The sequence below is a fragment of the Pinus tabuliformis genome, chromosome 7 (assembly GCF_031772625.1).
Source record: "Pinus tabuliformis cultivar Carrire ecotype Pingquan chromosome 7, CPIR1, whole genome shotgun sequence".
Lineage (NCBI taxonomy): Eukaryota > Viridiplantae > Streptophyta > Pinopsida > Pinales > Pinaceae > Pinus > Pinus tabuliformis.
The window spans coordinates 815,549,659-815,565,782 of record NC_142293.1 but is presented as its reverse complement, the minus strand read 5'-3'; the positions used below and the strand labels follow the sequence as shown (position 1 = coordinate 815,565,782).

Here is a 16,124-nt window from a genome sequence, read left to right as displayed (position 1 = left end):
GAAATTCGATTAAAAACAACCGAAATCTAGACTTAAATCGCTGTCACGGGAATTACCTGCTCGGCAAAACCATTTTTAACAAGACACACAATGCCAGTTAAATTTAAGGAAATCTTAGTATGTGATACATAAATTTCATAGTGGTAACGAAAAGCAAATAGTAAAAAACATATAACTCACCTTGTGGAAGGAACTCCTCCGCCTTCATTTTCCGCCAAGACAACGTCCATTTCCACTTGCTTGTCACTGAGAGGCTTGGCCGTATAGAGGCTCGGCCTTGCTAGCCCCTCCATACTATATTTTCCCTGGCTGTTTCAGTCCCAATTAGCTGACAAGTCCCTGCATTGAGTGGGGTAGTTGCTCAAACAAGCAATTGACTGCTCAAACAAACAATTGACGTTTGCGGGCGCATTATTTACTTGATTTAGACTGTAATGTTGAATCATGTGTTCAATTCCTTATGGAAATAAGAGAAAAACCAGCATAAGTTTCAATACTTATCATAGACACACAGAGGCGGTGAACTGAATAATGAGAGGAACAGAAAAGGTGCTTAAATTCCCTAGCATATTTAGATTGGGCAAAACCAGCATAAGGTACAATACTTATCATAGACACACAGAGGCGGTGAACTGAATAATGAGAGGAACAGAAAAGGTGCTTAAATTCCCTAGCATATTTAGATTGGGGTTACGCATATACAGACCTTAATCCTTCACTGTACAGTATCTTTCGGCATCCGCTGATTCCACTTTCTGTACTGGGAAGCTCGTAAAGGTCCTTATGAGCATTTGATGGGCATTTCAACCTCCATTTCAGAATCGCTGCCACAAATACTAGGGCGAAACGCGGCAGTGGGTTACCTCCAGGCATGCGATGTCGATAAGTGGGCGTTCCTGCTAGAAATAACAGCGTGGACAATCCTGCTGCTAAAGCAGACAACCAGAATCCTAATACCCACAAGCGATTGTTTTCAAAGTAGACGAGTATTGTGTTAGAGAAAAGAGAACCAAGATTAAGGGCAAGGTAGAACCAGCTGAAGAAAGCTATTTTGGAGGGTCTTTCCGTGTCATTTTCTTCATCAAATTGGTCTGCTCCAAACGTCGCTATCAAGGGCTGGTATCCTCCGTTTCCTAAAACCACAAGGTAGATTGATAAATAGAACACTCCAATCGCCATTGTTGATGGAGATTGGCAACTCAAGCTTCCGTCTCCACAGATAGTAGGCTTCACTAAGATCAGCTGAGATGATAATGCCAAAAGCACCAAACCCTGTTTGCCAGAGAACATAATTTAGTCTCTACTTCTTCATAGATCAATACCATTAAATACTGTTAAGAGAATTTAGTAGTTTTTCAGGCTTACAAAAGAATGAGTCCAGCCAAAACAGCACTCAACCCCCTTAAATGCTTGACGTATCTGTCTGGAAATGTATCAGGCAGTTCCAGGCACATTAGTGAGCAAAAAGGTAAGAATTTGACTCACCACTACAAAAATGATGAGAAACAGAGTGCATGTCCGATAGCGTCCCAGGTATGATTCACTAACAAATACCCCAAGAAAATATATAAACAGTTCCAGTCCACTTGCTCACATTATTTGCTGCCGATGCATTGCTCTGATGAAGCACTCTCGTCAAGAATAGAACCAGGTTTACACCCACCCCAAAGCCTGAAGCAGGAAGCTCAACTGCGGCAGCTGCTGTGCTTATTAAAAAGTCAGAATGCCTTCATTGCGCAAGGTTAATTTGCTTACAGATGGACGCGGGCCTCCAAGGAAACCGCATGCAAATTGACATGCGACATGTTCTCAGGGAAGGGTGGAACGCGTGGCTTGCATGCAATGTAATGGTGTTGGCTAAATATTTATTACTCTTAGTCATACATGTACTTTCTTTTCCATAATAGTAAGACGCTTTTTTCTTTGGCATTGTCGCTTTCTCACTTTTGATCTACTAAAAGAAATGCATTGTAGAGCTGGTAATGCATTGCATGCTCAGTTCTTGGTACACGTGGGCACAATAATTTTTCTTTTTAAACAATTTCATAGCAACCCTATAATTTTCAGGGCAAGAGAATTATTGGCTAGATCATCCTAAGTTTATAAAATATAGTATTGCATGAAGGTCTATTACGAGATAATGAAGTTAATAAAAGCGATACCAATATGGGGCAAGAGAATTATTGGCTGGCTCCATGCTAAGTTTATAAAATATAGTATTGCTTTGCATGAAAGTCTACTACAAGATAATGAAGTTAATAAAAGTGATACAATTTTGTCTATGAATTCGTGTGGATGATTCTTCTTCTTGTGTAACTGTGCATAGGTCATCAGCAGATCTTAACATCCATAAGAAAAGCACAAAGTCCAAAAAAATGTCCCTCTCAATCATTTATTATTTAGAATATTTAAAGTTTCAGTAAAGCATTTGCTGAATCTTTCTTTTTGACCCTCTACTTTTGGGACGTGCAGATCAGATTCTCGCACACAGCCGGTAGTCATTGCAAATCGTTTATTGAGTACGTACCAATAGATGCCTACGAAAATAATGTGGTACATGTATCATATATTCTAAAATGCCTATCAAATACATTCCACTTTAGGAATTCGCCAAAATGTATATTTATTTTCGTCCCCACACTTCAAACTAAAGCATAAAATTAAATGCCAGAAATCTTTTGTCTTTGTGTGGAAATGTTATGTTTTCTCCCCTCTGATATCTTCATTTCTATGTGCCGATGACAATATTCTGCGAAATGAAAGGAAAGAGCCTACTGTGCCAAAAGAAAATGCTTTTAGGTAGTCATTGCAAATCATTTACTGAGTACATACCAATAAATGCCTACTAAAATAATGTGGTACATGTATCATATATTCTAAAATGCCTATCAAATACATTCCACTTTAGGAATTTGCCAAAATGTATATTTATTTTCATCCCCACACTTCAAACTAAAGCGTAAAATTAAATGCCAGAAATCTTTTGTCTTTGTGTGGAAATGTTATGTTTTCTCCCCTCTGATATCTTCATTGTTGGCATTATGTTTCAGGTGTTGTACTTGATGGCAAACTCTTTCAGATGGTAAATCAAGAAGGACGCAGGAAATTTTGTTCAGCAAGTGCGTCCCCGCAGGTATTCCATACAGAACCCGCGTCCAGGGACGCTGGCCAGCCGTTCAGAAGGTGCGTCCGCCCAGTGCACACATTTCAAGGTAGAGAAAAGCTCGTGGGGGCTTCTTGTGTGTTTCTATGGTGTCGGCTCGTGGTATTGTTCCACGCTTTGGGGAGAAGCTTGCCTATATAAAGCAAAGGAGTTCATTTGGATTAAGCATCATCTTGGTTGATCATCTCTTGGTGTGATCTAGTCCATATCTTTAAGGGTAAATCTTCTAATGGACTACGATCTATATGGCGCATGATCAGATCTGTGGATCTGAGTGTTTGGGTTGGTTCTGAAGTCCTCTTATCTTCTATATCTAAAGGGACGCAGACTCAGTGAAGGGAAAGTGCGCCGGGACGCAGTACAGTAAAGGATCAGGTGCGTCTCTAAAGCGAAGGACGCGGCGCGACTGTGGTATTGGGTGCGTCTCTGAAGCAAAAGACGCGGCGCGATAGTGTTGATGTGTGCGTCGGTCGCAGACAAGCAAAAGTAACAGTGCGTCTGCACGCAGAACAACATAAGGTATACTGCGTCCAGTCGCAGGCCACAGAAAGAAAATATGCGTCCCTGTCTCAAGATGATCTGTTAACTGTATATTTCTGTTCATAAGGTGTTCTGGGTTGTTTCTGTAATTACTGATCTGATATCTGTAGTAGACTGTATCTGTTGTATACTTGTTGATCATTTTGAAAAAGAAGTAGGGGGTTGTAGCTCCCTTCCAGGAGAAGTCTGAAAACGAGAAAGAGTTGTAGCTCTTTGCAGGTTGCAGCCTGCGTGCTGGTAAAGGACTGCACCAGTACAAAATCATTGTAAAAAGAATTTCTTGAAAGAAGATAGAGACATTATTGCAGCAGGTGGTTTTTCTCCCGCATTGGGTTTCCACCTTACATCTTGTGTTCTTTGGTGTGACTGTCTATTTTCTTTATTCATGCTCATTGTTTTATGGTACTGATATGCAAGAATATTTCAAAAGATCAAATAAGGAAGATTTGGTAAATTGCTAGATAATACTGATCCCCCCCCCCTCAGTATTATTTCCAACAATTGGTATCAGAGCAGGTCCTTCAGAACAGCTTGATCGCTTGAAGGTAGATCGTTCATCATGAGCAACTACGAGAGAGAAGCATCAATCAGGCCACCCGTCTTCGATGGAACAAACTTCAATTATTGGAAGGTAAGAGTTACTGCATATCTTCAATCTCTTGGTACAGAAGTTTGGAACATTGTAGAATCCGGCTATGCCTTTCCTTCAGTTACTCCTACAGATCCAGCTGAGAAAAAGCAGTATGAAACAAATGCAAAAGCAGTCAGTACTCTATTAGGAAGTATATCTCAAACAGAGTTCATGAAGGTCATGCACTTCAAATCAGCAAAAGAGATATGGGACAAAATGATCACTAGCTATGAAGGAGATGAACAGGTAAAAGAAGCTAAACTTCAAACTCTCAGGATTCAATATGAGACTCTAAGATGTATAATGATGAAAGTGTGGCTAATTATTTTCTTCGAGTAGATGAGATTGTTAATTGTATGAAAAATTTGGGTGAAGAAATAAAAGAGACTATAGTAGTTCAAAAGATTCTAAGATCTTTATCTCCCAAGTTTGAATCTAAAGTATCTGCAGTAGAAGAAAAGGAAAATCTCCGTGTTCTCACTATGTCTCAGCTGCATGGAATTCTAACTGCTTATGAAATGAGAAAGGGAGGTCCATCAGACAGAAGGGAAGCTGCTTTTAAAGCATCAGGCAAAGAAGATCACTATGAAGCATGTCATGTTCCAGAAGAAGAGGAAGAAGAATCAAACTTTGTCAGAAATCTTCAAAGGGGTTCTGGAAGGTTCAGAGGTAAGCTACCTTTCAAATGTTTTGCTTGTGGAAGAGTAGGTCATTATGCTGCAAAATGCTCTTATAAGGATAAAGGAAAGGAACCAGTTAGATGGAACAAGAAACAGGGTACAAATAAGAAAAGCTACTACACCCATGAAGATAGCGATGGCTTATCAAACAGTGATGAAGATGAACAAGGTAACAAATATAGATTGTTAATGGCATTTGAAGATGATAATTATGAGGATGCTATAGATGTGGATAACCTTTATGATGAAATTACTAGACTCAAGAGATGTATAGAAGAAAAGAACATGATTATTGATACTCTACAATTTCAGATTGATGAAAAGGAAAAACATCTTGAAAAATTAGAAGGTGAAATTGTTGGTCTTAGAAAAGAAATTGAGAAAACAAAAACTATTAATCTCAAGTTTGTCAAAGGATCTGAAACGTTGAATGAGATTATCAGTGTGCAGCGATCTCCTCTAAATAAGACAGGTCTGGGCTACAATGGAGAAACTTCTCAAGCTTCCACTTCAAAAAGTTATCTTGATGCAGCAAGAAGAAATGAGCAAGAACACAAGGAAGATCATCAGGTAAAGCAGGGACAAACTTCAAACTATCAGGGGCAATCCAGCTTAAGGGTGAACAAAAGCCACAACCAGCCACAGGTAAAACCTTCTCAATTTGGTTCAAGAATAGATGAAAATAGAAATTACAATCAGTCGGCTGGTAGATTCAATAATCGCAGAAACTTCTTCAATGGACAATGCTTTTCTTGCCATAACTTTGGTCACAAAGCAGCCCAATGTGTTGCGTATAAAACAATCATGACTAGGGAAGCTCAAAAACAAAGAAGCATGACAGGGAATACAAAAAGGACCTATAACAATTTTTCAGCTCTTGAAAATGAAGTTGAATGCTCTATTTGCAATAATTTTGGACATGAAGATGTTGAATGTAGAAGCAGGTTTCCGGAAAGAAAGGTACAAGAACAAAAAAGGGAACAAACCTCAGGCACCAAAACATGGAAAATAAAGGAACCTCAAACAGAAAGATGTGGGATAGCATTCTATGCAGAAGGACAAGAAAATCTATGGTACATTGACAGTGGATGTTCAAAGCACATGACAGGTGATAAAGAAAAACTTGAATCTTATTCTAATTTAGAAAAGGGAAAGAAAGTCTCTTTTGGAAATGATACTCCTGCAACTATAAAAGGAAAAGGTATTGCTCCTTTAAAAGAAGATGTTAAGGCTGGAAATGTTTTGTTTGTTGATGGACTAAAGCATAATCTTCTAAGTGTAAGCCAGATGTGTGATCAAAGAACCGAGGTTATATTCAGATCAAATGGATGTCTTGTTCGTGATCTTGATACAGGTAAAACAGTTCTCAAAGGAAAAAGAACTTCAAATAATCTATACATTTTTGATGAAGAACAACAACAATGCTATTTAAGCAAGGATGAAGAGCACTGGTTATGGCATCGAAGATTGGGACATCTAAGCTTCTCACAAATAAGGAAAGCTTGCAAATATCAGGCAGTTCGCGATCTTCCAGATATCAAAATTCCTGACAACACCATGTGCAGATCATGTCAGTTTGGAAAACAGACTAGAACTAACTTTCCAGAGAAAGAAGGATCAGCCAGTATGCCTCTTGAGCTAGTACATACAGATGTATGTGGACCATTCAGAAAAAGAACACCTAGAGGAGAGGAATACTTGATATTATTTATTGACGATTTCTCCAGGTTTGTTTGGTTAGGACTTATGAAGCACAAAGATGAAGCTTTCGAAAAATTCAAATCCTTCAAAGCCTTGGCTGAAAATGAATCAGGTCACAAGATTAAGTGCCTCAGATCCGACAGAGGTGGAGAATTTACTTCAAATGAATTTTTCGATTTCTGTGATGAACATGGAATAAGGAGAGAATTTTCTACAGCTAGAACTCCTCAGCAAAATGGAGTAGTGGAAAGAATGAACAGAACAGTCCAGCAAATGGCTCGTGCTATGCTTGATGAATCAGGAACTCCTGCAACCTTCTGGGGTGAAGCTGCACATGCGGCAGTTATTATTCTCAACAAGACAAATGTCCGAGTGAACAGCACTCAAACTCCTCATGAGCTCTGGAGTGGTAAAACTCCTTCAGTAAAGCACTTCAAAATCTTTGGGAGCAAATGCTATATCAAAAATACTGAGGAGCAGCTTGGCAAACTTGATCCTAGAGCAGATGAAGGAATTCTTCTTGGCTACTCTCCACATAGCAAAGCATACAAATGCTACAATAAAAGACTTGGCAGAATTGTTGAAAGCATTGATGTAGTGGTTGATGAGAAAGGATACATTCCTAGGCAAATACATCGTGAAGACATTGAAGAAGATGAAAGCTACCCTCAAAGACAGAATGATGAAGAAGAAGAACCGCAAGAACAATTTCAAGACGGACCTCACGAAGAAGCAGAAGAAAGAACAAGAATAGAAGAAAAGACTCCATCCAGATATGTTCAAAAGAACCATCCAGAATCTCAGATCATGGGACAAAAGGAAGCAGGTATACAAACTAGAAGAACAGTTGCAGAAGCTTCAAGTTATTTGGCATTACTCTCCTCTACTGAACCACAAAATGTGAAAGAAGCATGCAAAGATGAATGTTGGGTGAAAGCAATGGATGAAGAACTTGAGCAAATCGAAAAGAACAATACTTGGGAGCTGGTTCCTAGACCAAAGGATAAGAATGTTATCGGAACAAAATGGGTTTTCAAAAATAAATTGAATGAAAATGGAGAAGTAATTAGAAACAAAGCCAGACTTGTTTGTAAAGGGTATGCACAGCAAGAAGGAATAGACTTTGAAGAAACTTTTGCTCCTGTTGCAAGACTTGAGGCCATCCGAATGTTTCTTGCTCTCTCAAGTTGTCAGAACTTCAAAGTATTTCAAATGGATGTGAAATCAGTTTTTCTGAATGGAGACTTGGATGAAGAAGTGTACATTGAACAGCCAGATGGTTTCATTCTTGGAAACGATCCAAATCTTGTATGCCGATTAAAAAAGGCTCTCTATGGTCTCAAACAAGCTCCAAGGGCTTGGTACTACCGGTTGGACAAATATCTTCATCAACAAGGTTTTTCAAAAGGTTCAGCAGATAGCAATCTTTATATAAAAGTTGAAAATGACAAATTACTAATACTTGTTGTGTATGTAGATGACATTATTTTTGGCAGTAATGAAGAAGCTATGAGTCAAAGCTTTGCCTCAGTCATGCAGAAAGAATTTGAGATGTCCTTGCTAGGAGAACTGACATACTTTCTTGGTTTGCAAATCCAACAAAAGAAAGGAGGAATCCTTTTATCTCAAACCAAGTATCTCAAGCAGATTTTGAAGAAATATGGCATGGAAGATGCAAAACCAGTATGTACACCCATGGTTACAGGATGTAGTCTCAGTGCAAATGACGAATCTGCAGCAGTTCATCAACCAACCTACAGATCTATGATTGGAAGTCTACTATATTTGACAGGTACCCGACCAGACATCATGCATGCAGTTGGAATAGTTGGAAGGTTTCAGGCAAATCCAAAGGAGACTCATCTTCAAGCAGTAAAGAGAATCTTCAAATATCTTCAAGGGACTCAAAATTATGGCCTATGGTATCCTAGAGATACAGATCTCACTCTTCATGCTTATACAGATGCAGATTGGGCCGGAAGCGTGGATGACAGGAAAAGCACAAGTGGTGGTGCATTCTTTATGGGTTCTAGACTGGTATCTTGGTTCAGCAAGAAACAGAGTTCAATTGCCTTGTCTACAGCTGAAGCGGAATATGTTGCGGCTGCATCTTGTTGCACCCAACTTCTTTGGATGATGCAGACTTTGCAGGATTATCAAATCACTTGTACACCTCCTATTCCTATCTTATGTGACAACACAAGTGCAATCAGCATCTCAAAGAATCCGGTTATGCATTCAAAAACCAAGCACATAGCAATCAAGTACCATTTTCTCCGGGAACAAGTACTTGAACAGAAGGTCAAGTTGGAGTATGTTCCTTCTAAGGAACAAGTTGCTGATATTTTCACCAAACCGTTGCCCAGGGACACTTTTGAATACCTCAGGCAAAAGCTGGGGGTTGTTGATGCATCATCTCACTGTTGACCATCTTCCTATTGATGGTATAGGCTCAGGGGGAGCACATAATGCATTGTTGGCATTATGGAGAAGGAGATCTTGGAAATAGCTGCAATATGTCTCTGTCTCCTTCATGATGGATTTCTGGTTACAAATCTGGAGAAGCATGAGCATAGGGGGAGCATACCCTTTGCTCTTGATGTCAAAGGGGGAGAATGATGAAGCTGAAGATTATGTGGTTGCCATCAAGTCCAAAGGGGGAGTTTGTTGGCATTATGTTTCAGGTGTTGTACTTGATGGCAAACTCTTTCAGATGGTAAATCAAGAAGGACGCAGGAAATTTTGTTCAGCAAGTGCGTCCCCGCAGGTATTCCATACAGAACCCGCGTCCAGGGACGCTGGCCAGCCGTTCAGAAGGTGCGTCCGCCCAGTGCACACATTTCAAGGTAGAGAAAAGCTCGTGGGGGCTTCTTGTGTGTTTCTATGGTGTCGGCTCGTGGTATTGTTCCACGCTTTGGGGAGAAGCTTGCCTATATAAAGCAAAGGAGTTCATTTGGATTAAGCATCATCTTGGTTGATCATCTCTTGGTGTGATCTAGTCCATATCTTTAAGGGTAAATCTTCTAATGGACTACGATCTATATGGCGCATGATCAGATCTGTGGATCTGAGTGTTTGGGTTGGTTCTGAAGTCCTCTTATCTTCTATATCTAAAGGGACGCAGACTCAGTGAAGGGAAAGTGCGCCGGGACGCAGTACAGTAAAGGATCAGGTGCGTCTCTGAAGCGAAGGACGCGGCGCGACTGTGGTATTGGGTGCGTCTCTGAAGCAAAAGACGCGGCGCGATAGTGTTGATGTGTGCGTCGGTCGCAGACAAGCAAAAGTAACAGTGCGTCTGCACGCAGAACAGCATAAGGTATACTGCGTCCAGTCGCAGGCCACAGAAAGAAAATATGCGTCCCTGTCTCAAGATGATCTGTTAACTGTATATTTCTGTTCATAAGGTGTTCTGGGTTGTTTCTGTAATTACTGATCTGATATCTGTAGTAGACTGTATCTGTTGTATACTTGTTGATCATTTTGAAAAAGAAGTAGGGGGTTGTAGCTCCCTTCCAGGAGAAGTCTGAAAACGAGAAATAGTTGTAGCTCTTTGCAGGTTGCAGCCTGCGTGCTGGTAAAGGACTGCACCAGTACAAAATCATTGTAAAAAGAATTTCTTGAAAGAAGATAGAGACATTATTGCAGCAGGTGGTTTTTCTCCCGCATTGGGTTTCCACCTTACATCTTGTGTTCTTTGGTGTGACTGTCTATTTTCTTTATTCATGCTCATTGTTTTATGGTACTGATATGCAAGAATATTTCAAAAGATCAAATAAGGAAGATTTGGTAAATTGCTAGATAATACTGATCCCCCCCCCCTTCAGTATTATTTCCAACATTCATTCTATGTGCCGATGACAATATTCTGCACAATGAAAGGAAAGAGCCTACCCTAGTACTTATGAACAACGTTCTGTTGCTCTAGCTTCTTCTCAGCATCTAGTACGGTTTTCGTGACTTGCCCACTCAATGCAGCTACAGGTGCATTCTCAGGCTCAACTTAATGCAGGGACTTGCTGCCTCGCAGCTCATCTTGTTTATTTTATTTTTATTTTTTTGGTTTATGATTAACTAATCTAAAACAAGACCTCTTTGTTTAGTTGCCAATATAGTGGAAGGTGAAGCATGAACCTTATAACTAGGGTTATCATAATATCTCAACAATGAAATTTAAAAAGAAGACTTCGGTTTCAGAGGTTAAGATATGTAATAATGCATGTTTTAGTAAATTTTGTTGCTCTAATTTGAAGGTAAATGTGGTCTAAGGAAATTGAAGTGTCAAAGTTGTCATTGTATTTTGTGTGGAGAGGGTGAATTTAATGGTGATTTAGGTTGTTTCACAAAAAATATGCTTTCACGGGGCTTCACTGGGGGACCAATACGATACCACATGCGTTCATATTGGGGGATCTATATTGAAGAAAAAATGACATGTATATTGAGCATATAATAAGGGTTAAATTGTTTTTATATGTTGTGTATACAAAATGAAGCTTAAAATTAATGAAAAAATAAAAAGGGGTATAAAAAATGTTGATGTGAAAATGGATACCTACAGTGTCTACTGAAAGTAGGGTTTTTTTAAATTGTGAAAGTGTATTGGATTCGTATTGGTAGGGGGTTAAATAAAGTGATTTTTAGAGGCATTTTCCAATATGTAGTCAAATTAAGGGTATTGTTTAATATGCCATGAATGAGACGTGCTATGTCAAAGGTTCATTGAGTGAAGTCCCCATGGATGATTCTATTTTTTATCATTGTGAATGCCAGTGTAGAATTATGCCCTCGATATTAGGATAAAGTGTTTTCTTATTCTTAACTTGATTTCTCTCATACTGATGCATCTTCATCCAAACCATTCACATGAATAATACTATTATGTCTCTGCATATCACATGGGTTACTTATATGAAAAAAGGATGCCCTACTTTGTTCATCATTACAGAAATTTTGAGGTAAAAAATGGGCCTCAAAACAAAAATGTACAACCAAAATCAGCTTTATAAGAAACAATAGGATTCAAGATTATGATTTCAACCATTGAGGATGATTCACCATTTTTGAAGAAAAAAATTAAAAATATTTAAAAATTAAAAAAATTAAAAACTACTTTTTCAACTCATATTTCAACTTATCTCCCTACAGTTTTACTCAAATTTTGAGCAGGAGCCCTCGTTGGATGCAAAATTTAATTCCTCATCCAAAAATTACCCATGTTGTATACTTCTGATGGACCTCGTTACACAAAAATTGAGAAGTATATGAAGTATACCAGGGTCTGTCAGAAGTATGCAACATGGGTACTCCTTGGATGAGGAATTAAATTCTACATCCAATGAGTGCTTCCACTCAAAATTTAAGCAAAATCATAGGGAGACCAGTTGAAAATACGAGTTGAAAAAGTATTTTTTCTTTTTCCCCTCTAAAATTTGATGATTTAATTAAATATTTTCTTATTATTTCCACTATTATTTTATAGTATTCCTTAGGATGCCCATTTTAGACCTCAAAATTTCTCTAATGATACCTATTCCTCTTCTTTTTTTGAAATAGTTCTTACTCAGTTTGTTGGGATATCTTCTTGTTATGTAAGCTAATCCTAGTGGGCATTCCTCTTATGTTCTCAGTGTTAACAATGGTTCATGTAGATCCTAATAGTCCTAATTTTTTGTTTTGGAAAATTCCCTGCAAATCCTTGTAGGTGTTCTTCTTATTGTTTACTTAATTGATTTCTACTTTGTGTTGGCTCAGTCTTAGGGCTCGAACACAACTTCAAACTCAATAGCCACCTAAGTTCTCACTTACATTCCTCATCGCCATAAGAATTATTCTCTTATCACCCTTCCTGTTACACTCTTTGCAGTTATGACTACCCATACTAATACGAATTCACCTTAGACCTTGTAAGAATATATTTTACTCCTGTATTTATCTATGGTGTTCTAACACTTGGTGATCTGATGATACTTTGTGCAAATACATTGTTTCTCATTTCATTGCAATAAGAGGTCTGTGTGGAATTCCATAAAAATGTGTTGCCAAGTCTTGAGCTTTTCCAACTTATGATCAATAAATCTTAGAAACCCAACATGAGCATCATGAAAATACATATATTGGAAATAGGATTTTGGGTTATTCTTGTTGCAGTAACCCACAATGTGTTATCTGATTCAAACAGATTCTTTTCTAAAATTCAAAATGGTTGCCTTAATCAATTATCATAATTGTGTTTAAGAACTACGATTATTTTTGTCTGATACTAAAAATCCCTATATTAGACTCCATTATCTATGAATTAAAATATTCTCAATGCCCTTGGTTACGAATATCATTAACTGCTCAAATTCTAGTTGTTTGGTAGAATCTTAAGAAGGTTTTAATGGAAGTTCATCATTAACTATCTGCAAAAGTGTTGCAACAAATATTTCAAAGAACTTTAATTAATCTTCAAAGAAAGCCAAATCTTGGATACTTTATGTGCAATATTGATGAATATTGTGTATAATCTATGTTATAAATACGTTGTATATCAAATTATTACTAAATCCTAACTAAACTTAGCAATTGATCTCCTACAAAATACAATGTTTCAATTTGAAAGACACATGTCTTTCCTACTTGAGCTAAGCTTGAAACTTTTGCAAGACTGTTCTACTACCCTCTACCAACTTGAGATTATCTTGTACACTCTTCCTCTCGCAAGCTCCACGCAAAAACTTGTGCTTCCTATTGCTTGGTCTCAACAACTTGTGCTCACCAAAACAATGAATAATAATGTGCCTTTGCTCTTCCTTTTAAAGCAATTTGAATGGTCAAATTTGGTGAGTTTCTAATTAAGGAGTTTCCTTTTCTGATTGTTTGAGTTGGGATAAGTTAACTACTCATGCAACTCATCCTATCTATTGAGACTCAACTACAAGTTATTTTCCTCAATTAACTTGCACTAGAATATTGATAACTCGACCTTCCACTTTGACACATCATTTAACAGCTTCATGAACACTTCCTAAATTTTAGGAATTCACCCTAAATTTTATGAACTCGTCATACTTTTTAGGAAATAGCTCCTAAATCATAGAAAATCATGCATTCTCAAGGATAAACTCGTTGAGGCTCCTTGAATTAAGGCACAAAACAAGGAACCCATTCCCGCTACAATTTTCAACACTCCCTCTTAGCAAGGAAGGTGCTCCTAGAAGAACCTCATCCACCTAGATTTGTCTCCAAATCTACCAAGTTCTTCGTTGATGAAACTTCTCCCTCTGAACTGGAAGGCTTCCCTGCTATCTTCTGCGGAACCTTCTTTGAAGACATGTTCTTTCCCACCAAGCTTTGCGAGTCCACAATTTTCCACTATCAGTGATCACTACTCCTTGTGTCACTAATTTTGGCTCACTAATCTGTCCATTAACAGGCCTCTAGCGCCACTAAGAAGTTTTTTCATTGTGTCTTCTGGATTTTCCCTCTTATTAGTGTTTTGGCCATTTGCAACCCACTGAACTAGGGCTCCACAACTTTGCCTCCTAACAACTCATTAGTCCTTCAATAATCATTGTGCATGACGACTTCAAGGAATAATGACTTTTCAAGATTCTAGTTGCTCCAAAATGATTTTCCTAGGGCACACAAATTTCCTTGTCATTTTGACACATCATCCCCATTTCCACTATCCTCAGGGCCTCCGAAAATTCCCACACCTAGTCAACTCTTTGATTGATCTAGGGTTTGTAAATTAGCCACTAATAATCCATACACTTACTATTCTTAGGTTACTTAAGAAGTTATTCTCCTATGATGTGTTGCTCTCAACTTGTGCTGGTCTTTATTATGTTCTCTACTCTAATACCATGTAGAAAATCCATGAAATTATGATTTTCTAATATGAGAAATCTGAAATAAAATTTCTTCTCACATAAACATGAAATTTCTCTATTGGATGCAGTTGAATTAGAACATAAATAAAAGTATAGTCACACAACTCAAAAACACAGAATTTTATAGGGAACCTACATTAGAGAAATTTTGAGATGTAAAATGGGTCTCGTAAGAAATATTATAAAATACTAGTGGAAATAATAAAATAATATTAAATTATATCATAAAATTTTAGAAGGAAAAATGAAAAAACTATTTTTTCAACTAATATTTTCAACTTATCTCCATATTTTTTTACTCAAAATTTCAAGAGAGAGCACTCATTGGATGCATAATTTAACTCCTCATCCAATGTGTACCCATGTTGCATACTTGTTATGGACTCTCCTACATGAAAAATGAGAAATACATGAAAAAATGTGATAACAACCAGATTTTTCATGTATTTTTATTTTTATTTTTCATGTAGCAGGGCCCATCGAAAGTATTGAACATGGGTACTCCTAGTGATGATTTGAATTTTTCATCCAAAGAGTGATCACACTTGAAATTTGAGTAAAACCGTAAGGCAATAAGTTGAGAATATAAGCTAAAAAGTAGTTTTTATTTTTATTTTTATTTTTTAATATTTTTGTTTTTTAACTTCAAAAATGGTGAATCATCCCCCATGGTTGACATCATCATCTTGAATCCTATTGGTTATTATAAAGTTGATTTTGGTTGTACAATTTTGTTTTGAGGCTGATTTAGACCTTAGAATTTCTCTAATGATTGGGAAAACCCTCTTCTTGATGAGAATTTTATTGATCGCAAAAACGAAGCAATTGATCACTTATAAAATACAACTATTTCAATTTGAAAGACACACTTGTCTTTACTTCTTGATCTAATCTTGAAACCTTTGCAAGACTGTTGGTATCTTCTGCCCTATACTAACATGTGCACAAACTTCTCTTGCACACTCTTCCTCTCACAAGCTCCACGCACAAACTCGTGCTTCCTATTGCTTGGTCTCATCAATTCGTGCTCACTAAAACAGGAATAATGATGTGCCTTTTCTCCTCCTTTTAAAGCAATTTGAATGGCCAAATTTGGTGAGGTTATAATTAAGGAGTTTTTTTTTGTTATTCTTTGAGTTGGCATGAGTTAACTAGTCATGTAACTCATCCTATCTCTTGGGACTCAACCACAAGTTATTTTCCTCAATTAATTCACACTAGAAGACTCATAACTTAGCCTTCCACTTTCCTAATTGAGCATGATTTTGAACTAGTTTACTTGGAGGCAAAAGATGAACCTTCAAACTTGCAACAAATTATCAAGGAGAAGGATTCCCAAATTAGAGAGCTCATGGACAATTTGGCAACAGCAAGATTCATCATTTCCTTCCTTGAGCAAGAAAATAGTTAGCTCAAGGCCAAACAACTAATCATGGAGAAAGAGAAATCCAAGATGTTGTAGCAAGGAGACAAAGGTAAAGCAGTGTTAGAGCATGATGAACATGATGAACAAGAAAATTAGGTTGGAAAGAAGA

At 37.7% G+C, this 16,124-nt stretch overlaps 1 pseudogene; it reads right to left on the bottom strand.

Annotated features, from left to right (window-relative positions):
- Window positions 1–690: 690 nt before the first annotated feature.
- Window positions 691–1,179, bottom strand: LOC149250091 (protein NRT1/ PTR FAMILY 7.3 pseudogene; annotated as a pseudogene).
- Between the last annotated feature and the right edge of the window lie 14,945 nt (window positions 1,180–16,124).